We start from the raw sequence: 26,745 nt of genomic DNA, 5'->3' as shown, positions 1-26,745 counted from the left end.
TCATTCCTGTGGGGAGATCATAGCAGCGACTTTACAGGGTGGGTACAAGGGGTGAATGAGATCATGCATGTAAAGTGCTCACAGAAGGGCTGGGCACAGAGTCAGTACCCATTAATGTTAATTATTATTGTTTCTCTTCCCCTGTGGAGCCAGACACTGTTGGCTGGCTAACCCGACTGACACTCTCAATTCCCTTTTCCTCTGGCTTCCTCCTCAGGAGAGGCTGAAAAAGCTAAATGAAATTTCCCACCTTCCTTGGAGCTAGGGGAGGCCACGTGACACATTGCTGGCCAGGGAGATGTAAGTGGAACCTTGTGGGAGGATTTTGGGGAGAATCCGTAAGTGGTCCAGAAAAGGAAAACACGTGTGGCTGGGTGTTGGCCTTCCCCTCCTTGTTCTGACTGGAGCTACAGCACTAATCTTGTAATCGAGAGGGAAGGCCGAGTAAATCAAAGAAGCTCCAGGCTGGACACCACTCAGCCTCTGAACTAACCAAATACCTTCAGGTTTGTTGTTATGGGAGAGAAATCAATGCTCGGTTGTTTAAAATGCTGCAAGCTGGGTTTTCTGTTCTTGTAGCTAAAAGCATTCCTGGCTGATGGACCCACCATAACACAAATGGCTCAGGGCACCTGTCCGTGGTAACTGTTTGCCAACCTCTATTCAGGTCCCTGGATGAGAACCCCAGAACTAGAGGAGAAAGAGTGGGAAACTGAATTAGAATAGTGCCTACCGAGCCTCAGTCACCGTGTTCTGTTCTTCTTTTCAGCTGCATCTAGTCCCATCTATGCAATTATTTACTTAGTATTTTCTTTAAACCAATGCGTTTTTATTTTTATTTATTTGTTTTAAAGTAATGTCTACACCTAATGTGGGGCTTGAACTCACGACTCCAAGATTAAGAGTTGCATGCTCCACCAACTGAGCCAGCCAGGAGCCCCAGTAAACCAATTCATTTTTAAACTTAAACACACACACACACACACACACACACACACACACACACACACGAGTCTACTGGGGCCCCCAGGTGGAGCAGTCAGTTGGGCATCTAACTATTGATTTCAGCTCAGGTCATAATCCCAGGGTTGTGGGACTAAGCCTCACGTTGGGCTCCATACGGAGCCCGCTTGGAATTCTTTCTCCCTCTGCCCCTCTCCCTCTCTCGTGTTCTCTTTCTCTAAAATAAAATAAAATAAAATGGAATCTACATTACTACCAAAATGAAAAATCGGTTATCTTTGTTACAAAAGTAATTTAATCAATAATAATAATAAACAAATACAAGGTAAACAAAATATGTTCACCCACAAATCACTAAAAGTTATCTGATGTAGCATAATTTGGGTTTATTGGACTAGCAAGAATTCTTCATTTTTGCTGTCTATCAGGAAAAAAAAATGTCAGAGGATCTGGCAATGCTTTGCATTTTTACAGGGCAACAAAGGGCGACAGCTAAGAAGGGGCTGCCCCACCGAGAGGAAACAGTGTCCTGTTGCTGCAATTCCTGAAACCCTGTTTCGAAGTGAGATAATTTATTTAGATCTCCTGCTGGCTGGTGGATGAATTAGGTTGGGAGCCTTATTCTTATTCAGGGCCTCCTCAGAGAGGCCTTCCCGGATCATCTCGCCTAAAATCACTCCTGTTCCTCCCAGGCAGCCCCATTCCTGTCTTACGGACTTCTCCTACATTCACTTGTCTGTCTGTTGTTCTATTCTCCAGTAGCATGTCCGTTCCCACAGGGAAAGGATTCTGCTTTGTTCACTCCTGAATCCCCAGTACCTAGAACACAACAGTAGGTGATCAAAGGCATATTTATTGGCATGGTCATGAAGCACAAAGAAAGACTGAGGAACCATTACAGACTGGATGAGAATAAGGAGACATGACGACTAAACACAGTGTGGCATACTGGATAGGATCTTGGAACAGAAAAGGGACATCAAGGGGGCACCTGGGTGGCTCAGTCAGTTAAGCGTCTGACTTTGGCTCAGGTCATGATCACACAGCTCATGGGTTCGAGCCCTGCGTCAGGCTCCGTGCTGACAGCTCAGAGCCTGGAGCCTGCTTCAGATTCTCTGTCTCCCTGTCTCTCTGCTCCTCCCCTGCTCTCTCTCTCAAAAACAAATAAACCTTAAAAAAAATTTTTTTTTAAAGAAAAGAAAAGGACATCGGTGGAAAACTAGCAAAACTTGACTAAACTCTCTTAGTTCACAGTACTGGACCAGTGCTCATTTCCTGGTGTGCCAAGGCTGCCTAAGATGGTGACATTAGGGGATGCCGGGTGAAGGGGAGGTATGTGAGCTTTCTGCACGCTTGGTGTAACTTTTCTGGGGTCTAAAATTCCTTCAAAATAAAAGAGCTAATAAAGAAACTGTGCTGAGAAGCATCCTTTGATGGAAATGCAGCCCCTTGAGACTGTTCCATGAACACGCTCCAGGTACCTGGGCAGAGCCTTGGGCCAGGATGAAGGAAGGTGAAGAGACCCAATAAGCAGCCAAGAAGAGAAGCTGCTGTCTAGATTCACTCGGTTCCCAAGGGTCAACCCGCTGGTCCCTGCAACTTAGCCAACATCATGGTTACACAAACCGGGCAGAGTCTGGACGTCAGAATCTTCTGTTCTCCACTTGCCATACCATTAGGGGCATTTGGTGCTTCGAGGATCAGACAGCGCCCTCACTCCCAAGCACCCGCATGGCATCCTGCCAACAAAGGTTGGCGCCCTCATTTTGGAATGCCCCACTGGCAACTGAGTGCCATCGCTTTGCCTATGCCAAAGACACAGAACGGATGTTCACTAGCAAAGTCCCCAGAAACCTAATTATAACATATTCAAAATCTTTACATCACAGCTATTTGCTATATGTACGTGTTTTAATTCTGTGTCAGTACCTACACTGTATCTTCAGCCTACAGAGGAAGAGCACATCCACACAGGGTGGGTGAGGGGGCCAGTCTGTCTCTTGATGGTGGTGGGCAGTTACACAAACACTGCAATTGCTTACGCTCAGAGAACTCTACGCCAGAGAGTGAATTTTATTCTGTGTAAATTTAAAAAATTGAATTAAAAAAGAGTGTGATACACAGATGTGCGCCACGAACAAAGATCTCCGAGATACTCTGCTGCTAGGGATGGTGGGAAACACGCTACGGAAGCACCCACACACAGCATGACTTCTCTTCTCTTTGTGCTGCGAAGTATGTAAGCACGCATGTGCGTTAAGTAGGAATATTCACGGGAAGAGGTCTGTCATGACACCCACCTGACTGCTGACGTAATCAGCTCTCAGGGAAGGTGTTAGACTTGCAGGTGATGCATAGGACAGTGAAGGAGACTTTCATTTTCCCCTCAATACTTTTTCAAGTAATTTTTAAAGATAATAGAGACCTATGTGGACTAGTTATAAAATTTAAGCAAACAGCCACACTGTACTCACCCTCAGTGTGTTCTGGGCACTAGTGTCCCTTGAGGGTCCCACGAGAGCCAATGTCAAAGACCGTGCATCTGTGGAGAAGAACAACACAAGGTTATGTCTTTGGCCAGTCTGAGCCTTCCTGCCGCAGTTTCTGTCATTTACAAATTCACCCCCTCAACAAATGTTTACTGAACACCTGCTCTGTGCTAGGCACCAAGGGAACACCAGTGACCAGGACAACACTGCTGTCCTCAGAGAGAAGACATTCCAGTAAAGGAGGAAGACAATAAAACAAATACATGATGCGGAGTCAGGGAGTAGTCAGCAGTCTTGATGGAAACTAAGCAGGTTGAGGAGAATGATGGGCCTGCTGTTTGCAAGAGTGGCCACAGAACAGACACCTTAATTCAGGAGGACCACAGGCTGTGTGACTTTCTGTGCAAGAGCATTCCAGGCCATGGGAATGGCCAGTGCAAAGGACCTGAGGCAGGGTATGTATATGGAGAATTTTAGGAGGAGCAAGGGGCCCATGTGCCTGGCACAGGGTGAGTGAGGGGGCGAGTGGTCGGAGACGAGGGCAGGGAGGTGATGGGGCAGATGGAAGGCCATTATAAGGATATTTCCTTCAGACAATTTTGAATAGAGAAGTGGCAGAGATAAATAGCACTTGTCCTGACTTGTAACTTTATAGTATTAATTTATGTTTTAAAATACTTAGTATGGTTGTTCATATTTGAATAGATATTTTATGGATGAATGAATGTCTCCACTGTCTGTATTGTTCACCCTCGTGTTTCTGTTTACGCCAGGTTTACCAAGCCAGGGAGATGAGATCTGAGAGGATAATCCAGAACCTTCCTATAAGGAATGGCCATTAAATAATGACTCTCACTCCCCATGTGCCAGGCCACGTCCTAGCAGACATGTGCTAACTCATTTCACTCTCTCAATAACCCTAAGAAATAGATGTTTATGATTACAGTCATGCTATAGAAAAGGAAACTGAGGCACAGAATGGATAAAAAAAAAAACAACAACTCACTAGCGGAAGCTGCCCAGCCAGTCAAAAGTATATTACAGATGGGATGAACCCAGGAAGCCTGGCTCCAGAGCCTACTCACCTACTCCTGACCATGTGGCTAAGCCAGTGGCCATGGCGGTCAATGAAGAGAGAGCTAACTAACTACAGGCAGATAATGCCTCCCTTTCCCCAATAGCACGATGCCCAAACGCTACTCAAACACCAAGGCTGAGCTCAAACTCCAGCCAGCTCTCAGGAAGGAAACCTAGCGAGTAGCTAGCCAGCTCTCCAGAATCTAGGAATCAGGATATCTTCAATAATCTTGCTCCTAGAGGTTCCTGGAGAAACCCAAAGGGGTTCTTAACTTTTCTCAGCCCTGTGGGCAGCCTGCCAAAGACGAGTGTGGACTCCTTCTCAGAATCATGTTTTTAAGTCAACAAGATACAATACCCAAGGCTATAAAGGAAACCAATTATATTAAGATATCAAAGTATCTGTAAAATAAAACCTAATCTGAGATACAGTAATATTCGTGCTTCTTTATGAATGCTTTAAATTATAAGATCCTAATGGTGTGTCCAATAACCATAGTAATTTAGAAACAGATGAGCATAAGTGATATTTTGCAATATCTGCAACAATCGTAATGTGATATGGAAATATTTTTAATTTCTAGTGGTGACAAAGTCACAGGTACTGCAATACAACTGTAGCTTTGGCTCTCATTCTGAAGAAAAGGAAATGCTAAATTCCAGATGGCAGAGGGAATAAAGATGTAACCTTTTTCCCAGCCAACTTCGCGATCCTCTAAATTCTATCCAAGGACCCTTCAAGGGTCTATGGATCCAGGATTAAGAATCCCAATAGGGAAAAGGCAGAGCAGATTCCTAGGGAAGGTAATAACTGGGAAGTGTGAGGCAGATTCAGATCCTTGTGAACACTGTATGGGAAGGGGTCCTGGAGGGCTAGTCATACAATACAGGTCTGGCCAACAAAGCCACTAACCTCCTCTTTCCTGCTCCTTGCCTCAGAGATGGCTCGGGGTAGCCCTGGTGATTAGGTTCAATAAAAGCAGTCTCAGGACATATCCTGGGACTATAGGGAAAGAGATGGGTTTATTTCTCTTGGGGCACTGCTTAGCTGGTTGGAAGCAGAGCTGCTTCAGAGCCTATCTGACAACAAAACCAACACAAAAGAATACAGAGCCACGAAGTACAAGGAAACAGGGTCCTGGCAACCTCATGTGAGGCTCTGGATCTAGCCACACCTGAAGCTATTCAGTGTACAATGTCCCATGAAGTAAGTGCAAATGCTTCTTTTTACACTTAAGCAGGTTGACCTGAATTTCCATTTGTTCACAAAACCAAATGACTCAATTACACAGAAGGGCAGAGTTGAGTGCAGTTCTTGACAATTCCCATAGCTCACTACCAAGGCATTTAGGAAAGCACAAAATGAAATTAGACAGAGTTACTATACATAGAAACAGCAAATACAGAAAAACACACACTCTTTAAAAACTCAGAAATAGTCTCTTGGGTAGTTGGCTTTCCCCCAAGCTGGTCTATGAAGCCCTGACAATTGTGGTTTTCAAGATGCTTGACAGGGCATGAGGGAACCAGAAGCACCCAGAACATTTCCTTTATCACCAGACTTTCCATTAAAAAAAATTCCTGGGATGATCAGAAAGCCCCTGCAATAAAGCTCCTGTAAAATTTTAATAGCTGCCTTTTAAAATACAGCGGAAATTGCTTTTCTGCCACTCTCATTCTTCCTCCTTCCTTTCTCTAGAGTGATGTATATGGCTCTTTAAAGTCACATCAGCAGTGACGTGTGGTGGTGCCACGTCTCTCTGACTGGAGGGAGCTGTCATATCCACCAGTGTGGGGTCCCTCACACATGGGAGGGGTCACAGCAGAGAGGACGATGCTGAGGGGTTGTGGAAATGGCAGCAAAGGTGGGCTACAGGGTCAGCAATTCAGCCAGGACCCCAGACCTCCCAGAGCCCCTCTTCACACCACCTGGGAAGGGAAGAGGCCCTCAGACTTCCCTCATCGATCCCAGCACACCCGCCAGAGCAACAGCCCACCTGGTCACGGGGCCACGCATCTCGCTTCCCAGGGTTTATACCAAGAAACAGAATCCTAGATGACAGAAGCTGGGGTGCAGGGATAGCCTGGCCTGACTCACAGTCTGACTGGTTCCTCCCCTCAGCCACAGCAATTGGCTCTGGGAGGAACACATGATCTAAGCAGGGCCAATCGCCAATCAGAGTAGGCCCTGGAAAGTTTGCTGGAATTACTGGGGGGAAAGGGATGGGATGGAAGGAAGGTAGGGGCTGCTGAAGGCCTCTCTGCCACCTGGGAAGTGGGGGGGGGGGGGGGGGGGGCACCGGAGAAAGAAGTCAAAGCTGACAGAGGCAGAACCCAGAAGTGGAGAAGGATAGCTTCCTGACAAGAATACCTGAGTGCTGGCTCCAGTCAGGCCAGCTCTGGGACTTTCAGGTCCCAAAGCCATTAACTTCCTTGTGCAGTTTAAGCCAGTTTGAGCTGGGAAGATTCTGTCATTTACAACAGAAATCACTGACTGATGGAACCGGAAGGGACCTCAGAAATCAATACAGCATTCCTTCATGTTTCGGTGAACACGATCCTTTCTAAGAAGCTGACAAAACAAAACTATGTCATGTCTCTCCAGAAAGAGGGGGAAAAAATACCCCCACAAAGTACTGTGTTTCAAAAATCCAAAGGGCTCTGAAGCTGCTGTCCATAGGAACTGGGTGAAGAACACTCTGATCCAGTTTGAACCGTCCACTTGATGGATAAGGAGACTGAGGTTCAGAACGCTTATGTGGCTTGTTTGGGCCCAGGGGGAGGCAGAGCCAGGCCTCTCTAGAGGGTCCAGAGGTGCGGTCCCCAGGCGAGACTGCAGAGGGTAAGGGGAGGCAGCGGGTGAGGCTGCGGAACCCCATGCCCCCATTTAGCAACACAGCAGCTCCACTTTTCTTCTGCTTTAAAAATTGGGCTTTCAGGGAAGTGTCCGACAGAAGTTCTACCACTCCACAGTAACATATGGGAAGCCGATCTCTTCTATCACATTTCAAAGTATTAACATGTTACTGACCTTGGTTTTGATCCTCACTGACATCTTAATGAAGCAGGCATTATTGCCATGGCTCCGAGTGAGGTGCTTCTGCAGGGGCAACCAGCCAGGGTGCTGCTCTCTGATCCCAAAGCAGCCTGAGCACCCGGGCCTTTCTGCTCCTGTACTTCTAGGCCTCACATTTCTATTCTTCCCTTGGATTTTGATCTCAGCTTGTATGGAAAGGATCATCCGCTTACACCTCTCCACTCCCCTTGGCTTGGTCCTCCGTGCAGACCAGGTCAAGAAGTGGTGGCTGATCTGACGGGTCAGAGATTACGACGGTGGCTGGCACCTGCCCTTCCAGTGGGCAGGATTACTAGCCCCAAAGGCTAGGACGAGGCACCGGCTCTTTTCTCTCCCTGTGCCCAGAGATGGTGGCTTCCTCTGGTGCTCTCTGTCTTAGAGCAGGACACACAATCCTGGCCAGTGTTCATCCACCCTCTAAGATCGCCCGGGGCACACGCACTCCTCCTGACCAAGTGCTCGTGGGGGCAGCCAGACCTTTCTCCTCCGCGCAGCTCGCTGTGCAAGTGGCTGATCTAGGCACTAAGACTTAAGGTAAAGGAGAACCCAGCTCACTGGGGGCTTTTGCTACAAGCTCCCTTCTCCTTTCTAGACTTTACCAGAGCTTCACATTGGGGCCACAGGGACCTACCCACCTATTAATAAGGAGGTTCAATCATCCTTCATTTAGAGAAGATTCCCATTATGCCCATCCTCATCCCACCTTTGGAATAGGGACTTAGGAAAATATCTGTTCATTCAACTGCCTCTACCCACCTGCCAACAAAGAAAGAAAAGCTGCTGTGCGAAGAAAAGACTCTGCCTTGGGGAAATCTAGGCCCTCAACTGCTACACTGTATGGCAGCCGCTGAGATCATCTTGCAATTAATCATGTTTTCTCTTATGACCTATATTCTATTAATAACACACTAACGACTTAGCACTAGTTCTTTCATTGATTGATTCAGTCCACAGATATGACTAGGGCTGGGTCACTGACTTCCAGGGTCTCACATCCTCATTTCCTGTCCCCCACAGAGGATAAGCATCATGCTATAGGGCTCTGGGGACTTCACTGTCCCACCTCCAGCCTAGCCTAAGTAACTCCGCGGTAGAGTGGCTCAAGACAGGCCTCTGCAGAGAAACTGCTGAGGGAAAGCAGCAACGTGTGACCACTTCACGCACAGCCGACTGGCCAAAATGTCAGACTCTGACACCACCGAATGTTATTGAAGTTACAGGCTAAGGGGAACTCTCAGTCACCGCGGGTGGGAGCATACACAGGAACAGACATTTTGAGACCGCGGCTGGCAATTTCTTGTAAAGAGGAAGAGACGGTAACCTCAGTGACACACTTCGCTCCCCCACTGACTGGGATTCCCTGCCGAGTTCCCAGACCCATGTGGCCTTGCAAATTCTCACTCTGGTTTAAAGCATGAGGTTTTTGCTTTGATTTGACTACATGCCAGCACTGTTTTCAGTTAACTATCAACTCGTTTGACCCTCAGAACAACCCTGTGAAGAGGGTCTGCTAGCATCCCCATTTCTAACCGACCAGCAAACTGAGGTACAGAGAGGTAACTTGCCCAAGATCACACAGCAAGTAGATGGCACAAATCCACCGGGATCTGAACCTAGTTGATCTGGCTCCAGAACTGCCAACAATGCCACTTCCCAAACACAGCAGTTAGGAGTATGGGCTCAGCCCCGAAACACATCTGATTCCACATCCAGACATCAATTTCAGATGGATCAAAATATAAGTGTGTCTGGAAGAGAACACAGGAGCGTATCTTCATGTTGGTGTAAGTGAAGATTTCTCATTCAGGAATTCTAGGAGAGTGTCTGTCTCACAAAAAGACGCATTCGGGGGCATCTGGGTGGCTCAGGCGGCTAAGCGTCTGACTCTTGGTTTCAGCTCAGGTCATGATCTCGCAGTTCGTGAGTTCGAGCCCCACACTGGGCTTCGCACTGACAGTGTGGAGACTGCTTGGGATTCTCTCTCTCTCTCTCTCTCTCTCTCTCTGCTCCTCCCCCACTTGCTCTGTCTTTCTCTCAAAAATAAAAAAAAATTTTTAAAAGACTCATTCATACAGTCTTTGTCCCTTCACTAGCTTGGAATGCAGGTGTGATGCTACTCGGATTTGAGAGGGTCCCACTTGTCTCCAGAACACTACTCTGCCAGAACAGAAGGACTGAATTCTCTGGGTGCCCTGGCCCCCTGGGAAAGTGGGTTCGGCAGCCATCTGTGGCCACGAGGGGGTAAGAGAGTCAGAGGAGCACTGGTGTTGACCATGCCCTCTGCCACACCATTGAGCCACATCTTCTCCCTCCAGATGTTACTTGACACATGGCATCTTATGTACTGAAATGACAATGCTGCCCGTTTCAGGCCGATACTTGCAGCCAAATGCACGCCTGACTAAAACATCTTGCCGCAGCCAGGATCTGGCTGCCACAGGCTGTGGAGAGTGCGAGCAGCCACGAACACGGATTTGAAAGTGTCTCAAAAGGACTCAGAGATGAACTTTGGGAATCAGATTTCCACTAAGCATGACTGGTCACAGGCATCCAGGGATGACGTGGTGTCTGAATTAATTCTCGGGGGACTTGAACTGCAAGCTGCCTTCTTTCTCCCTATGGACTTGTAAGAGCAGTCGGGGAGACTGTGATTTTAAGGGCCAAGCCCAGCCCGCTGGCACAACTGCACTGAGGTCTGCTGGCCCCAGGCTCCCAGGCTGGCGAAATCCTGCAGAGCTTGTGGGTCCTTTTTCCTCCTGTCACCAGCCATTTGCTAGATGTGCCAACAGTTAAGCCCCTTCCTGCACTCCATAAAAACAGCTCGTCAATGTGGTTGACTGCCGGGTGCTTTTCCACAAAGCACTCCCACAGATCTCAGCTAATCAGATGGAAGATGGAAGAGTGGTCAATCTACCAAAATAGGTCAGTCTTTATTTTTTAATCCTCTTATTCATAATATATTGAAAGGGAAGAATGAAAAAAAAAAACATCATTAGTAAGAACATCTAGGATTACTCAACCTGTCTGTGCCTCAGTTTGCTCACCTATAAAATGGGGATAATAAATAATAATCGGGGTGTTGTGAGGACTAAATAAATTACTCTATGAAAAATGTTTATTTATTTATTTTTCAGGTTTTTATTTTTTATTTTGAGAGAGACAGAGAGAGAGACTGCACGTGCACGCAAACAGGGAAGGGGCAGAAGGAAAGGGAGATAGAGAATCTTAAGCAGGCTCCACGCTCAGCATAGAGCCTGATACAGGACTTGATCCCACGACCTTGGGATTATGACCTAAGATGAGATCAAGAGTTGGATGCTTAACCAACTGACCCACCCAGGCGCCCCTCTATGAAAAATATTTAGAACAAAACCTATTACATAGTGAATGTTCGATAAAGGTGAGCTGCCATTGTTCTTATTGCTGGTGACATGGTGAATTTTTTGGATGGAAGGTCTGTGAAAAGCTTCAAAACCCCACTCTCTGCTCCACTGGACACACAGAGAAAGGCACTGCTCTGATTCTGGCCCCTTAGGGAAGGAAGGAAGCTTGAAGGTCCGGGCCAGGGAGGAGAAGCTGGCTCCAGGGCCCAGGGTACTGTGGGCAGGAAACAGACCTACTGGGTGCTAGCTGCCCACCCAGTAGCCATCCTTCCCTTTCTTCTCCGAGTGCTCAGCTAATGCAAGATCTCCCAACCTGCCCTGCAGCTAGGGGTGGCCAACAAGAGGTAAGCAGAAGTTGTTGTGGGGCTTCAAGGAAAATTCCTCACCAGAAACATGGAGTGGACTACAATTTTGTAAACCCCACCCCCCACCCCCACTCCGCGGCCCAATTCCCATCTGGATTCAGACTCACTAGCTTGACACCAGGAGTCATATTGGACCACGATGCCACCTTTAGGATGAAAGCCTTCTGCTAGGGACGGTAAAGCAGAAAGACAGAAGGATCCTGCTTTTCCTGACGTCTGTGGAGCTGCCATACCAGCCAAGGGCTGTCAACCTCTGGACATTTTAATCACCAGAGACACCACCTTCCGTGGAATTTAAACTATTATTATTTCTGGTCTCTGCTACCGGCAGCCGAGTGTACTTTCAAAGGATATTATGGTCTAACACAGCAGATGACCAATGGGCCACAGCGTTCCACACCAGAGAAATCCCTCAAGAAACCTGCCACCATTTAAAGTGTCCTCATGCTTTAGAGGACCCTCAATCTCTCCTCAAGAGCAGGCAGAAAGCTAGGTACCGAATTTCTCACAGAACCGGATTACAACCATTTTGCCCTATGAGGAGGCAAAATGAGACCTATAGGAGATCTCCTGAACCACTCACTCAGTAATTATGAAACGCTCCCCTAGGCTGGACACTGTGCACGCTAGGGTGCGAGACCTGGTAGACAAAAGCAGGCACAGTCCCTGCTCTCCCAAACCTTACAGTCCAGAACAGGGGACAGAAAATAAACAAACAGGCAAACAAATACACGTATGAGTACGAATGGTGAGAAGTACCACGTAGGAAACCAGGGTAAATTTTAGCCCAGAACTGAAGAGAAAGGAGAAGGAAGTCATGTGAAAAGTGGAAGTAACAGTCTTCAGGATGTCCATCAACTGAAGAACGGATAAACAAAAAGCAGCGCATCTACACAATGGAATATTATTCAACCATAAAAAGAATGATGCACTGATTCACGCACAACATGGATGAACACTGAAAACATGATACTGAGTGAAAGAAGCCAGTCGCAAAAGACCATGTATTGTATGATGCCATTTACATGAAATGTCCAGAAGAGGCAAATCCAGACAGACAGAAAGTAGATTAGTGGTTGCCAGGGGCTGGGAGGAGGGGATGGCGGGGGGGATGGAGAATGACTGCTGACGAGTTTTGTTTTGTTTTTGGGGCCAATGAAAATGTTCTGGAATTAGATAACTGGTGATGGTTGCATAGCCTTGTGAATACACCAAAACCCACTGAATTGTGTACTTCAAAAGAGTGAATTTTATGACATGTCAATTATATCTCAATTAAAAGGCACTCAAAGGGCAACTGTGATTCAATCACTATGTTGATAATAAAGTCTCTAATGAAAGTTAAGGAAAAAAAAAAAAGTATCCCAGGAGATGGAGGCGAATGTGGGAGGCTGTTCAAGGAAATTCACCGGAGGCCTGTGTGGCTAGATGGTTGCAGTGCAAGAGAGAATGCTCCAGGACATGGCAGATATCCAGAGCGCCCTGTGAGCCACGGTCATACACATGCTTTTTATTCTAAGTATGAGGGGAAGCAGGAGAGTGATGTGTTCCGATCTACATTTCTGAAAGATTTCTCTGGCTGTTGTGCAGAGACGGTCAGTGTTTAAAAGAAGCAGGGAGAACGATGAGGTGGCCGCTGTAATACCCAAGGAGAGGAGGCAGTGGCCGGGACCAGGGCGAGGGCAGAGGAATGGAAAGGAGGAGGATGGTAAAGATGTGAATTTCAAGTCAAGGACACATAGGCCTCATTGACGATGGGATGGCCACGAGCGTAAGGCTGAAAAGAAAGATGCACGTGTCTCGTGAATTTTTCCAAACTGGTTTTCTGCCAGCTTCAGATTGTGCACAGAATGACAGCAGGTCACCAAATGCCTGTTAAATGAATTAAATAAATGAACAAAATCACTGCCTGGCTTTTTTTGTGGGGCACATTTTTGTATTTTCAATAAAGATGTTAAATTCTCTCTCTCTTCACGTATATATACGCACACGGATCCTTACCTATCAACATAATATCCTTACCCATACCTGTTTCTCTCCCATCCACTGGTAGAGACTGGTCCACTAAACACCACCAGCTACCCATCTGCTCAAATCAGAAACCTCAGGGTCATCCTTTTATACATACACACACCCTAAGCAAGGTCAAGCTTCTAAGTCAGTAACAACAAGGTCCTTCCATCTCTGAGGGGCACGAGAAATAGGTAAGCCAGAAAGAAGGGAGCTCTTACTTCTGATCAACAACATGTAGGAGACAAAACAGAGACAGGAAGTGTTCTCTGTCTTTTTAGTGGGGGTGGGGAGGAGCAAGAGATATAATCAAGAAGGGGAGGGGCGTCTGGGTGGTTTAGAGGGTTAAGAGTCTGATTCTTTCTTGGTTTCGGCTCAGGTCATGATCGTCATGGCTTCTGGGATCAAGCCCCACGTCAGGCTCTGCACTGACAGTGAGGAGCCTGCTTGGGATTTTTCTCTCCCTCTCTCCCTGCCCCTCCCTGGTTTGCACGTGTGCTCTCTCTCAAAATAGATAAATAAACATGAGGAGGAGGAGGAGGAGGAGGAGAAGAAGAAGAAGAAGAAGAAGGAGGAGGAGGAGGAGGAGGAGGAGGAGGAGGAGGGGGAGGAAGAGGAGGAGGGGGGAGGAAGAGGAGGAGAGGGGGGAGGGAGGAGGGAGAAGAAGGAGAGAAAGCAGTGTGAATAAACATGGTTTAGTCAGGGGAGGAATTTGGGTCAATTTGACCCTTATGCCTTTCCCTTTAAGTCCCACTGCAAGTGAAGACCAGCAGAAGACAAGTTATATCCCAAAGGGGTCATTAGCCCCAAACCACTGTCAGCCACACCCATTCTGAGGGGAACACCAGAGCCCTGGAAGAATGCATCCTGGAACCAGAAGTAGGAAAGGGGAAGGAATGAAGTCTCATAGAGAACATCTACAGGGCCACCACCATCACAAACCACAGGGCAAACAGTGCCCCTGGAGTGGTGCAATGCAACGGTCTTGTGGGGATGTGTCCACCCAGAACATTCCTTCTAGGTCCACTTTCCCCAGCAGTAGGGCTTATCTGGTTTAAGAGTGGGATGTGAGAAACATTTCACTGCATGGTTCTTGTGCAGTGGGCTTGGTTGTGGACACAAGGAAAATTATCACCTGTGTTGCCTGTCCCAAGAAGCTTCATCTGGAACATAGCCAGGGACCTGATGCCTCGACTTTACCATTCTGTAACTCCCCTGTGTCATCCATCCTTCCATCCTTCCTTCCTTCCTTCCTTCCTTCCTTCCTTCCTTCCTTCCTTCCTTCTTTCCTTCCTTCCTACCTTCCTTCCTCCCTCCCTTCCTCTTTCTTTCTTTCAACATTTATTTATTTTTGAGACAGAGCATGAGTAGGGGAGGGGCAGAGAGAAGGGGGAGACACAGAATCTGAGGCAGGCTCCAGGCTCCGAGCTATCAGCACAGAGCCTGATGTGGGGCTCAAACTCACAAACCGTGAGATCATGACCTGAGCCAAAGTCGGATGCTTAACTGACTGAGCCACCCAGATGCCCCTCCCCTGTGTCATTCTTACAAGCAGCAGATCTGGTAGCAATGAATCCTTCAAACAGCTGACCAAACGCTGCTTTATTCATTCTACAGAGAAAGGGAAGTAGGTCAAAGTGCCTGTCATGGTCAGGTAGAAGGGACTTTTCACGCAGCACCCATGTTAGCCTCTCCTAGTCTGAGGTCCAAGTGAAGGTTCACCAACACCATGGACTCTCCACCTGTGGCTGGAACACCCTCCCAAGGGATCTCTAACATTGACCAATGTATGAAGTTTGTCCGGACCACAATTAAGGATACTGCAACATGTTCCAGACAGAACGCTGGGCTAAGAAGGCCATGTGACGTGGAAGAGAAAAGGAGTGTGATACCATCACTCAAATACGACACAGATACATACACTCGTCATTGTAATTTCCATAAATGGGATATCATATTTACTTCTCTGAATCTTGCTTTCCCTTAAATATTCTCACAAAAATGCCTCCAAATCAACTAATAGTGGGTCTTACCCACTGTTTGTTTTTTCTTTTTTTTTGGCAGCTAATATTCCACAGTATGGATGTGCCATATTTTACTCAATCATTCCCTGAAAAATGGGCATTTATTTTATTTCTGGGGGTTGGTTGGTTTGCCCCTGAAAACCATACTGTAATAAACATCCTTTGGCACTGGGGCCATTTTTTTCTATAGGGTAGATTCTCAGGAGCAGGACTGCTATACTGAAGACTACTTATGGGTATTATATAGTTATATTATGGAAGGGGTTCCAAGATCAGGATGTAGAGCTGTATATGTAGCATCTGCTTGGTTTTGTATGGAGTCTCTGGAAGAACACACCTGAAATGGGTGTCCTCGCGGGAGGGGAACTAGGTTACAGTGGATGGGCAGGGGGAGACTTACTTTCTGGGTGCCATCTGAATGTTTTATCACGTGTATATTCTGCTCATTCGAAAACAAAAAAAATATTTTTCAGGCTGCCTTCTAAAGAGGTTGCAATGATTCACACGTCCTCTAGCAACCTGGGAGAGTACTTAGCTGAGCTCACTAATGCCCTATATTTTTCTCCTTCAAGGCTGTCCCTCCTGCCCCCTTCTTGTTTTGACCTAGTATGAGTTGAAACATGTCAGATGTTACCTTCTTGTGATCCATAATTCCTCCTATTCTACAGCCCTTGGGCAGGTAGGAAGCAGACTCCCAGAGATGCTAATTTTGACACGTCAGTCTGGCCAGCCCTTCCCCACAGCACAAAAAAGAAGCCCAAGCCATGGTGGCAGCCAGATCTTCAGGGACCTGAGGGCACGGATGGCAGAGAGAGACAAGGGCAGGGGGCTCTCTCTCCTCCGATGCTTGCAGGTCACACTGTTTTAAACTCACGCTGGCTGAGCTCCCTCTCTAGCCGAGTGGCCTAGAGTCTCCCAAATGCCCAAAGTCTCTCAGAAAAGGGGAGAGAGGCCTGCAGAGGCTGCTGCCCGAGGGACCCACACTCTCAAGAACAAGGCCAGACACAAGAAACAGGAGGGAACGGGGGACAGAAGACACAAAAGAATCAAGCTCATACAAACAGGAGGCCTTCTCATTCATTTCCTGCAGGCCAGGCATCCTCTACAGCTGGCCCCAAACCAAAGGCCTCACCAGCCAATGCTTTAAGCCCCACTGTGACTCACGAGACAGGAAAACAAAGCTGACCTCGCACAGAGAGCAAGGGCCCCTCGTATGGCAGCAACTCCAATATAAACACCTGCTACTGCATTGCTGGCCGAAGTTCTGGACTAACCTGCAGAGGGGAGGGGAACAGATGAGAAAGCAGCTCTGGGGAAGGGCGGGGGGGGGGTGGTTAGGGAGAGCATGGGAGAACATCTCAACACAGGCAGCAAGTCCATTTGATTCAGGTCCTCTGCTACCGTTCTGCAGCCTACGCTCCGGTCTGAGCTGGGACTGGTGTAGGGGAAGCCCCAGCCTTTGCTCGAGCAGTCCCCTCTGTCTGGATGACCTTGCCCTTGATCCTTTGAGACCCCGCTCGGCAAGGATGTGTACATGTGGGTGTTGGCTGGAGCGGCCTCTGTAAGTGAGGAAAATGGGAGACAACCTGAATGTCTGTTAGCAGGGATGAGCCAACAAATTTTGATGCGGACACGCAACAGAATCCTTTATGTGTTCCCTTCCCTCATCCTCCATGGCCTCCATGGCAAGTTCACTGAATGGTTCTATTGCCACTGTTTCCAAAAATATATCCTAAATCCATTTCTTTTCTCCTCTTTTATCATTTTTTCAAGTTTATTTATTCATTTTGAGAGAGACAGAGGCAGCGGGGGCGGGGTGGGGGGCGCAGGGAGAGAGGAAGAGAGAATCCCCAGCAGGCTCCGCACGGTCAGCTTGGAGCCTGATATAGGGCTCGAACTCCCCAAACGTGAGATCGTGACCTAAACTGAAACCAAGAGTCAGACGCTTAACCGACTCAGCCACCCAGGCGCCCCCTCCTCTTTTCTAAGCCAAGCTACCACCCTCATCTTTCCCCTGGACAACTCCATCAGATCCCTGCTGGTGGCCTGGAGTCCCCTCTTGCCTTCTTAGATTCTATTCTCCACACACAGCCAGAGTGATCAAATCAAACAGGAATCACATCAGATTGCTTTCTTGCTTAAAAAATCCCTCGAACTTCATCTCCTTCCATTTCACCCATTGCTCAATGCTCCCACCACACTGGCCTTCTTTCCCTTACAAGCTTATTCCTACCCCAGGGCCTTTGCACATTTTGCTCTAGCTATTCTCAAGGCTGGTTTCTTCCTGCCAGTAAGGCCTCCCTGTGACTGTATACAGTGAGTAGGCATGAAATCTAACTACATGCAATGATATGGACTTCTCACAGACATAATGTTGACTAGAAAGGCCAGACACAAAGGAGCATTTACATAAAGTTCAAAGTCAGGTGTGAGACATCAAGAGAGTGGTTTTGCCTAGATGAGAGGAGTAACTGGGATAGAATAGGAAAGGGACTTCTGGGGGCTAGAAATACTGTTCTTAGAGCAGGTTACATGAGTGTGTTCAGTTTGTGAAAGTTCATCTAGCTACACACTTTCAGCATGTGCCCTTGCTTATACATCTACACACACACACAGCTTAATAAAATGTTTAAAGAATTAAAAACATTTTGGCTGCCCATAGTATTCCTTATGACTTGGGAATTTCCCACCTATGGGTCTTGGTGGGAGGCCGGGCCTACCTCCCATTATCAGACATTACAAAGGCCAGGAACTGGCTCTCACAGCCTCCCCTGCAGCCAGACCATGAGTTCTACCCAGCAGATACACCCTCCCTCCATGGCTTAAATGGAGCTTGGAGAACTAGGATGTATTTAGCTTGGCGTTTGGAGCCCAGAGCTGCAGCCTGGCACGAGAGGAGCTCATTGAGGCTTGATGAACGGAAACAGGACCACCCCCACACCCATTTCCTCCCCCAGCACAATAATTCAAGATTGGACCATTCTGTACTTGGGAGCTCATTCATGCTTTCAAGAAATGTTTACTGAGTGCCCATTTGGTGCCAGGCACTGCGCTAGGCACTAGGAATCCAGGTGAACAGAACACTGGAGTTAATGATCCTAGTGGGGAAGATGAACAATAGAATAAGTAAGAGATAGGTTAGTTAAGTGGTACAGAGAAAAATAGAAAAGAGAGATGAGAACCTCCCTGAGGAGGTAACATATGAACAAAGACTTATAGGATGTTAGGGAGGATGCGGGTATGAGAGAAGAGCTTTCCTGGTAGCAGGAAGAGCCAGTAAAAGGGCCCTGAGGTAGGCACATACCTGGGTGTCTGTGGAGCACAAAGGAGGCCCATGTGCCTGGAACAGGGCAAGTGAGGAGAACAGAAGGAGGAGATGGACCCACAGGTAATGGGGCAGATGTGTGGGGCCTCATTGGGCACGGTGAGGACTTTGTCTCTTACTCTGGGTAAGATGGAGCCATGGGAGGGTTATCAGCAGAGGAGGGTCAGATCTGATTGGGTGATGACAGAGTTCCTCTGGCCGCTTATCCAACTCTCTCCGCTGCCCAAGATGGAAACCAATCCCAACGAGAAAGAGAAGTTTGGTCATTTGTGTGGCAAATGTCTGTCTGAAATAAGCAAAAGCTCTCCACCCGCTTCCTCCAACCCATCAAGGCCTCGTGCTGGCCAGCAAGGCTCTGCAACACAATTAACAATCCATACCCCATTATAGGAAACCAGACCCTTCCCTTCTGGTCACTGGGAGAATTCCCAAAAGCAGATGAAGAAGCAGTAAGGCCACGTGGCCAGGAGAGCACCAGCTCTGTAGTCAGCCACAGCCACAATCAAGTCCCAGCACTGCCTCTTCGCACCTGTGTGACCCATAACTCCTCACTAGACCTTTCTGAGTCCCAGGCTTCCTTATCAGTACAGAGGGGAGGGGAGAGGAGGAGTAATTTCTACCCTCGACAGGACTGTTGGGAAGATTAAATGAGCTAACAGGTATCAAGTGACTGGCAAAGTGCCTGGCACAGAGGGAGGCCTAAAAGATGTTAGCAAAGCTGTCACAGTAACTGGAATACTGAAGAAATAATAAGCGACATTCTCAGCTCCTCAAGTCTGAGGGTGTCCCTTGGCAAACTGGACTCTGATGATATTAAGCAGAGGGCTGAAGGGAAGGGTCCTCCTGAGGAGGGAGGCCTTCCAAATGGAAGTTTCTTTCTCCCTCTACCTATTCTCCATGAGGTAACTGCCCAGAACATCATCATCCAAGCTATCCACGCACGCTTCTCTGTGCTTCACAAGCAGAGGCCCCAGTGGAAGAGACCCTGGCCTGTATCCACCTCTCTCAAGGAAATGTGAGTCAATGGAGAAGCATAAATGGCAGTCCAGGGCAAATTTCTTGCCTCTTCTCCAGTCAGAATAGCAGTGGGTATTCGGTTTGTTCCATGAAAAGACGGCAGGGCCTCTGGGGGGGCTTCAGGTCCACATCCGTAACATGGGGAAAACAGTCACTATCCAGGCTTGCTCACATTCATTCCGCACACACTTAAAAAATACTAGGAGCCAGGCCCTGCTCTAGATGCTGAGACAAGACATAGCAATAAAACAAGGAGCTCACATGTTAAGAATGGCGCAAAAAGCAAACATAACATCAGATGGTAAGTGCTGTAAAGAAAAATAAAACAGGAGATGCAAATGACAGGAAGGTCACTTTAGGCCATTTTAGGGTGCTCGGGAAGGCCTGAGGCAGTATCCCAGCCATTCAAGCAGAGACCTGAATCAAGTAATGAAATAAGCACATGCATACGTATATTACAATTTTGGATACATCTGTCTGTATATAAAATATATACACACACAGAGCCAGGAACACAGCACCCGCTGTGGAAACCTGAAGGATCTAGTCTGAGAGTTAAGAGTGCTTGAGAGGCTCCTGCGTGGCTCAGTCGGTTAAGCGTGCGACTTAGGCTCAGGTCATGATCTCACAGTTCACGAGTTCGAGTCCCACGTTGAGCTCTATGCTGAGAGCTCGAGCTTGGAGCCTGCTTCAGATTCTGTGTCTCCCTCTCTCTGTCCCTCCCCTGCTCACGCTCTGTCTCTCTCTCTCTGTCAAAAATAAATAAACATTAAACATTTTTTTTTTAAAAGTGCTCGAGGGCTGACCAGGACTGGCACCTTCATAAAACCTATGCTCTTCCCTCAGATTCTGATATAAGAATCACTATTAGAAGACATTCCTTTTTCTTTCCTTTTTCATACTTGATGGTGTACCGCAGACAGGGAAGGTACTCCCTCTCAGGACTGTGGTCCCCCTTGGTTGCCTCTGCGTTCCGCTGTACAGACAACCGAATTCACCCAGTCCCCTACGGATGGACATGGAGGGACAGCTCCCATCTTTGCTGACAATCGGTGCTGTAATGAGCTGCCTTGGACACAGATCACTTCCCACACTTGGAAATACCTATAGTCACAAGTCCTAGAAATGGAACTGCTGGGACAGAGGAAAGGCACGCGTGGGGGTCACAATGACAGATCCTGCCAAAGTCCCCTCCAAAGTGATGGCCCATCTTCTCTCTGCCCAACACTAGACAAGCCTTACGCACAAATACCTTTTTACGTCAAATAACCTTTCTGCGTCTAACAGGCACTTCCTACTTCTACAGATGCTGCCAGGGGCCGTGTGGCAAACACGTCACCTCCCGGCAAGTATTCTCACGCCAGTACTCAAAGCCTTCCTACCTCTCTCGCCCTCTTCCTGCTTTTCCTCCCCACACCAGGAAGGAAAAAGGACTGTGCAGCACATATACTTAAAATAAAAGAAGAAGAAGAAGAAGGAAAAAGGACTAAAGCCCAACAACTTATGTAAACTATGTTTACTACGCACCTCAGCCGTGAAGTCGGGATGAGGGCAACGTGGCCTCAGAGGGCTGCCATTAGGATTCAAGGAGATGACACAGGTAAGGGACTTAGAATAATGGCTGGCACTCACTACTTGATAAGTAACTACTGCCATTATTATATTTGTTAAATGGGAGCAATCATTTAAAAGCTTTGTATGTAGGGGCACCTGAGTGGTTCAGTCGCTTGAACATTCGACTCTTGATTTTGGCTCAGGTCACGATCTCATAATTTCGTGGGTTCAGGCCCTGCATTGGGCTCTGCACTGGCAGTGGAGCCTGCTTGGGATTTTCTCTCTCTCCCTCTCTCTCTGCCCCTCCCCCACTTGCATGCAAACACTCACCCTGTCTCTCTCTGTCTCTCTCAAAATAAACTTAAAAAAAAAAAGCTTTGTACGTAAAAGTGCTTAGCAGTATACCTTTTACGAAGTAGCCACTGCTAGCCATCACTACTGCTTTTATTACGTTACTATTATAATTTTGTTCATTTCCTCAGCAAGATATGTATCTGGTGGAAGGTGTTACACCTTTATTTAACAAAACAGGTGTAGTCCCTGCCTTCACAGAGCTGCTATCATTGAGAGGATGACAGGCCCGAATACATCAGCTGAGCAGCTCAGGGACGAAGGGTGGAGCACAGCCTGGGCAGGCCCCTGGGAGTCAGGTTTAAGGAGAGATCTGAAAGAAGAGTCTGCATGGGCAGGCCAGAACTGGAAGGGGCGGGGGAAGACCGGGAGAAGAGGAAGCATCCCAGGGGCAGGGAACAAATGCCATGCATTGAAGGAACTGAAAGCAGGCCAGGTGGCTGGCTGGCAGATGCAGAGGGACCCGCAGGACGAGGCTAGGGGCAGGAGGCAGGCAGGGGTCATGGCATGCTGGGCTGGCCTTTCTACAGGGTACTGCTTTGGAAACATGGACACTGCATGGGACACCCCTCATCCTCTAGTGGCCCAGGAGTGAAATGAAGTTTTAGTATTCGTATAGTAAAAAGGTACAGCTTAATCACTGTCCTCAGGGTCTTGCTTAATAACTCCCAGCCCAGAGGACCTGGGAAGGGGACACAGTAGGTACCCTCAAGAGGACAGAGTGAACAATGACCCCTCCCTGCCTACAGCTGATTGGCCCAAGGAGAGTGCCTGACCTCAGTGGGGCCTGTCTTGAGAAGCCCTTCCTGGTCGAAAGGGAGATATTTTTTTTTCGTTGGGTTGTTTTGGGCTTGGGCTGAGAGAATACAGGGTTATTCTCTGCAGGAGCCTGTACTGCAAGGTGTATAACTTGGTCTGTGGATAACCAGGTTTCCCAGCCATTAGAAGGAAAGGCAGACAGAGAGAGAGACAGACAGACAGACACACTAATATGAATGAATACAGCAGACACAGGCAGAGGGAAGCCATGGGGAAAGAATCCTGATAGTGACATTCGTGTTCTGGTTCCAATCCACAGGCTGGCCACTTCCCAGCACCCATTCTGTTCTTCCTCTAGGAGTTTCTGGGTGGGAGCAACCAGTCCGTTGGTGATTCCACCCTGCCCAGTGATTGGTTCAGGGAAGGTCACGGGACCTGTGGTAGTCCAATCAGAGAGGAGCTCTGATGTCTTGCACTGTGACTGGAGGCAGATACCTCCCCTCTCTCTCCAGCCAGGAATAGTCTTAAACCTGGACCAGTGGGACAGCTACTCTGCAACCTCCAGGGCAGCCAAGTTTGAGGATGACCCAATTATCAGAGGGAAGAATGGAAGGACAGAAAGAAAGTGGGTCACTGTGATGGCCCCTGAGCTCCCGGCCCAACCAGCCCAGAAAGTGACCCCACCTCTGGACTTTCCAGTTGCCCGAGCCAATCCTTTCCCTTGGGTTTATGGTGTTTCTGTTACTTGCAACCAAGTAACTGGCTAGTACACAGTCCTTCCTGAGGCTTCGCTTTCATTTTTCTGGACCATCCAGCACGCTCTGGTTAAATCCTCCTTTTTTTGCCTGAGCCGCAAAGATGACAGGCCTTAAGGTGCTCTAAGAGCAGTAACAGCAATTTGGCCAATGACTTAACTTGCCCCTGCCACAGTTTCCCCAGCTGTTAAATGGGGATAGTAATGATAAACACTTCATTGGGTTGTTAAGAGGATTAGAAATGATTTAAAGAATACCTCATGCATTGTAAATTCTCCACACATTAGCAATTATTATTCTAAAGCACTGAAGGGTAACTGAAAGGTCTCAATTAGCTACACCCCTCCCCCATCTTGTTTGCTGTTTCTTTGTTCAGGTCAGCAAGCCCTTTCTTCATAAACAGTCCCCAAAGAACAGCCAGCCCAGTTTCTGTCAGGAGGGTCGCAAATCTAGCCTCAGTGGGGGATCGGAATGAAAAGAGATTGGACTCAACTTCTCCGGTAGCTGGGTGGCGGAGGAAGCCCTCATGAGCTCATTTCTCCATCAAATACAAGCTGGGGTCTAAAGTTTCAAAACACAGGCTGGGGCATGCTGGCACAGTCCCACGAGAGGACAAAGAAAAGAGAAAAGAGGCTGGATGGAAGAGAAGCCACCACACGGCAGGTTCCACAACTAACTGTCGGGAGGAGGCTCCCAGGCTGGCTTCCAGCCACATCCGCTCTCTGCACAGCTCTGAGACCGCAGGAAGAAGGGACCCCCACCATGTCTGTATTTACAGCTGGGAACTGGCATGGGCACGGGAAACTCGGAAATAAACTCTGTCAGGAAGCGAGAACTGGAAGATGCTTCCATAGCAACGCCCATCTGGAGCTCCCTGCCCGCAGCTGGAAACATTCAGAAGTGAAGCTTATCTAGAGATGTCCACCAAATTCATTTTTTCCATTTGCACCTGGAATATGTTACTTAAACTTCACTTCTCTGGGGAGCCTCTGGGAAGCCCCTATTCTTTGGCTCAAAAAAATCCTATCCTGAACATTTAGGACACAGGACTCATCAGGGTGGCTGTGTGTTTCTCCCTCTCTCTGTGGAGAGGTGGGCTGTGTCTGCCTTGCTCACTGGTACCTGGCCCAGAACAGGTCTTTAATCCATGCTTCCTGATTAAAGAAGTCAACTGGTTTGTTCTCGATTTGGTTATTCATAACTTTAGCTACCATGTAAGCACCTGTATGCACATGGCAATGAACTGAGATGCACGACACCCCATGAGGGACTTACTACTGTTACGCCCACTTTGAAAATGAGGCTCCTTCTCAAGGTCAAAGCCACAAAAGAACTGGAGTTCTTTCATCTCAGGAGAAGGATAGGAGAGAGTGTGACTATCTATCTAAAGTAGGGCTGGACAGGTAGAGGGACATATAATGAGTCGGCTCTGACACTAAGAACTTTTTGAGTAGAAATGTTATAGAGCTGGAGTGTATCCCTCATCAAGGAACTCTGGAACACATGCTTCTTGGGACACAAACATTAAACAGCCTGCTACATCCCGGGAGAATTCTACCCAACCTTCCCAGAAACCACAGCTCATATGATTCCTTACCTTTAACATATTTTTTTCTGCTTATGAAAGCAATATATGCTTATATATGCATATAAAAAAAACTTGGAAAATAAAGAAAGTGCAAAGAAGAATATAAAGTTACCCATCATCTTCCCACCAAGGGATAACCACTGTAAAGATGTTGGTTTATTTCCTTCCAGTCTTTTTTTTCTAGTGTGAACAGTGTGTGTATAGGAGAGATATGGAAAGAGAGATTTTTTTCCCCCTTTAAAGTCTCCTACCTGTGCTTTTCTGTGAGACTTTTAAACATCAAGTGAAAAATAATATTTTCAAATGGCAAAATTAAGCCTATTTCCTCAAACTACAGACGTGGGGAGGAAGGAGCCTTCCCTGTTCCTCTCCTCCAATTTCTGCTTCCACCTGACCCCTACTACAGACCAGCAGTTCTCAATCCTAACTGTGCCTGACCATAACAGTAACTGCCACAGTCAGCATTAACTGAGCAACTACTACAGAAGGGGCCATTTAAAACATTTTACAGATATTCTCTAATTTAATCCTTACAATCCTATGAGGCAGATATCATCATCATTTTACAGATGAGGAAACTGAGGCAAAAAAGGTTAAGTGACTTTCCCAAGGTCATCTGGCTGTTAAATGGTGGTGTTGGAACTTGAACCCAGGCCATGAGGCTCAAGGCGTCCCCTTTTCCCTGGTCCACACTGCTCAAGACCTCGGCAACAGTGACACCAACCCTGAGCTTCAGGGCAAGGTTCCCAATGTTCCTACTGCCAAGCGTGTCATCATGATTATTCATACTTCTCTCCAGACTCATTCTGTTTCCTAAAGGAAATGAGAAATTGCCGAAATTCAGCACAAGTGAGAGAGCCGGAAGCTACAGCTGACCACATCCACATGTGGGTCTCCTGCGGGGCTGCCTAAGAGACATTCTTAAATGATGACCCTTCTCAAGGGTCCAGGGTCAGCCCCTGGGCTGTTGACCCTCCACTGACTGAGACTCCACCCAGCACCAGATGGGATGTGAAGGCCCCTCCCTAACTCCCAGTGCCGCAGAGGGATGGGAACAAGCCTCGCTGGAAAACTCCCAGCCCACCACCTATTTAAGAGTGAATCTGGAGAAGGGGCTGGGAGCAAAGCCTGTGTGGCAGGGACAGGCAAGGCCTTCTCTTGTGTGTTCAGAGGACTAGCAGGGCTGGACTCAGTGTCTGGTCACTGTGGAGCATCAGCCAGTTATGTTTTTGCCACCAGCACACAGATCCCTGAATGAGAGCAGCTCATGACTCCCTCCACCGAATGGCAAAACCACACCCACGTCTGAAGGGGGTTTTCCCGGGGATTAATCACCAGGGAGTTTGTCTCCCCTCCAAGGAGGGAAGAGAAAACCCTCATTTCAGAAAAAGGTCACTGAATGCCTGGTTCACAGGAGAAATTGCTACGTTGGGCTTGAAAGCGACTACGCTTTCAGCTGCTGAGCCCAAAGGCTCTCTCCACAAAGGGGCTCCAGGCAGAGGATGAGGGGAAGATATCGAGGGCTAAGACTGTCATTTATCCAATGGGCCCTCGAACTGCCTGTGTGCAGTAGGAGCTGTTCACCACTATTCAATTTTAGGCTGTGTGTGTGTGTGTGTGTGTGTGTGTGTGTGTGTGTGTATGCTGGGGGTTGAGTGGGGCTGGGTTTGTTCTGTTAACATTCTAAAAAGCGTGCAAAGGTACAATGAACTCCCATGTACTCTAACCCAGATTCAATAATTACCAAGATTCTGCCACACGAGCTCCGTTTATTCCTTATCTATTATTCCTCCCGTTCCTTCTTGCCGAAGTAAAGTAAATCCCAGACATCACGTCATTTTACCTTACAGGTTTCAGTTTGCAGCTCTGAAAACTTTGGACGTTTTATTACGTGTCCATAACATCAGGCTGGTTTCATTACAGATTAAGAGAACAATGAATTTTTTTCTGAGAAACAAGACCCTAAAAGAGAAGTACTGACAAAGGTGTAGGGAAATGGGTCATCTCAT

At 47.7% G+C, this 26,745-nt stretch overlaps 1 protein-coding gene and 1 long non-coding RNA gene across 5 annotated transcripts in view; one reads left to right on the top strand and one right to left on the bottom strand.

Moving 5' to 3' along the window:
- The window catches only part of SIPA1L3 (signal induced proliferation associated 1 like 3), a 238,994-nt gene that overhangs the window by 141,976 nt on the left and 70,273 nt on the right, over positions 1-26,745 (bottom strand). For all 4 annotated transcript variants that reach the window (XM_086689628.1, XM_086689627.1, XM_086689631.1 and 1 more), the window contains one exon: positions 3,438-3,505. The gene's annotated coding sequence lies outside the window, so the exon portion shown is untranslated. The remainder of the gene's footprint in view (positions 1-3,437; positions 3,506-26,745) is intronic.
- LOC147573585 (uncharacterized) lies at positions 19,488-26,529 on the top strand. The gene is made up of 3 exons (XR_015244850.1): positions 19,488-19,727; positions 21,150-21,329; positions 23,525-26,529. It is a non-coding gene; the product is annotated as an uncharacterized LOC147573585 (long non-coding RNA).

The sequence above is a fragment of the Puma concolor genome, chromosome E2 (genome assembly GCF_028749965.1).
Source record: "Puma concolor isolate L17-30 chromosome E2, mPumCon1.1.hap2, whole genome shotgun sequence".
Classification (NCBI taxonomy): domain Eukaryota; kingdom Metazoa; phylum Chordata; class Mammalia; order Carnivora; family Felidae; genus Puma; species Puma concolor.
Note: the sequence above shows the minus strand (reverse complement) of the source record. Positions and strands in the feature narration are given on the sequence as shown.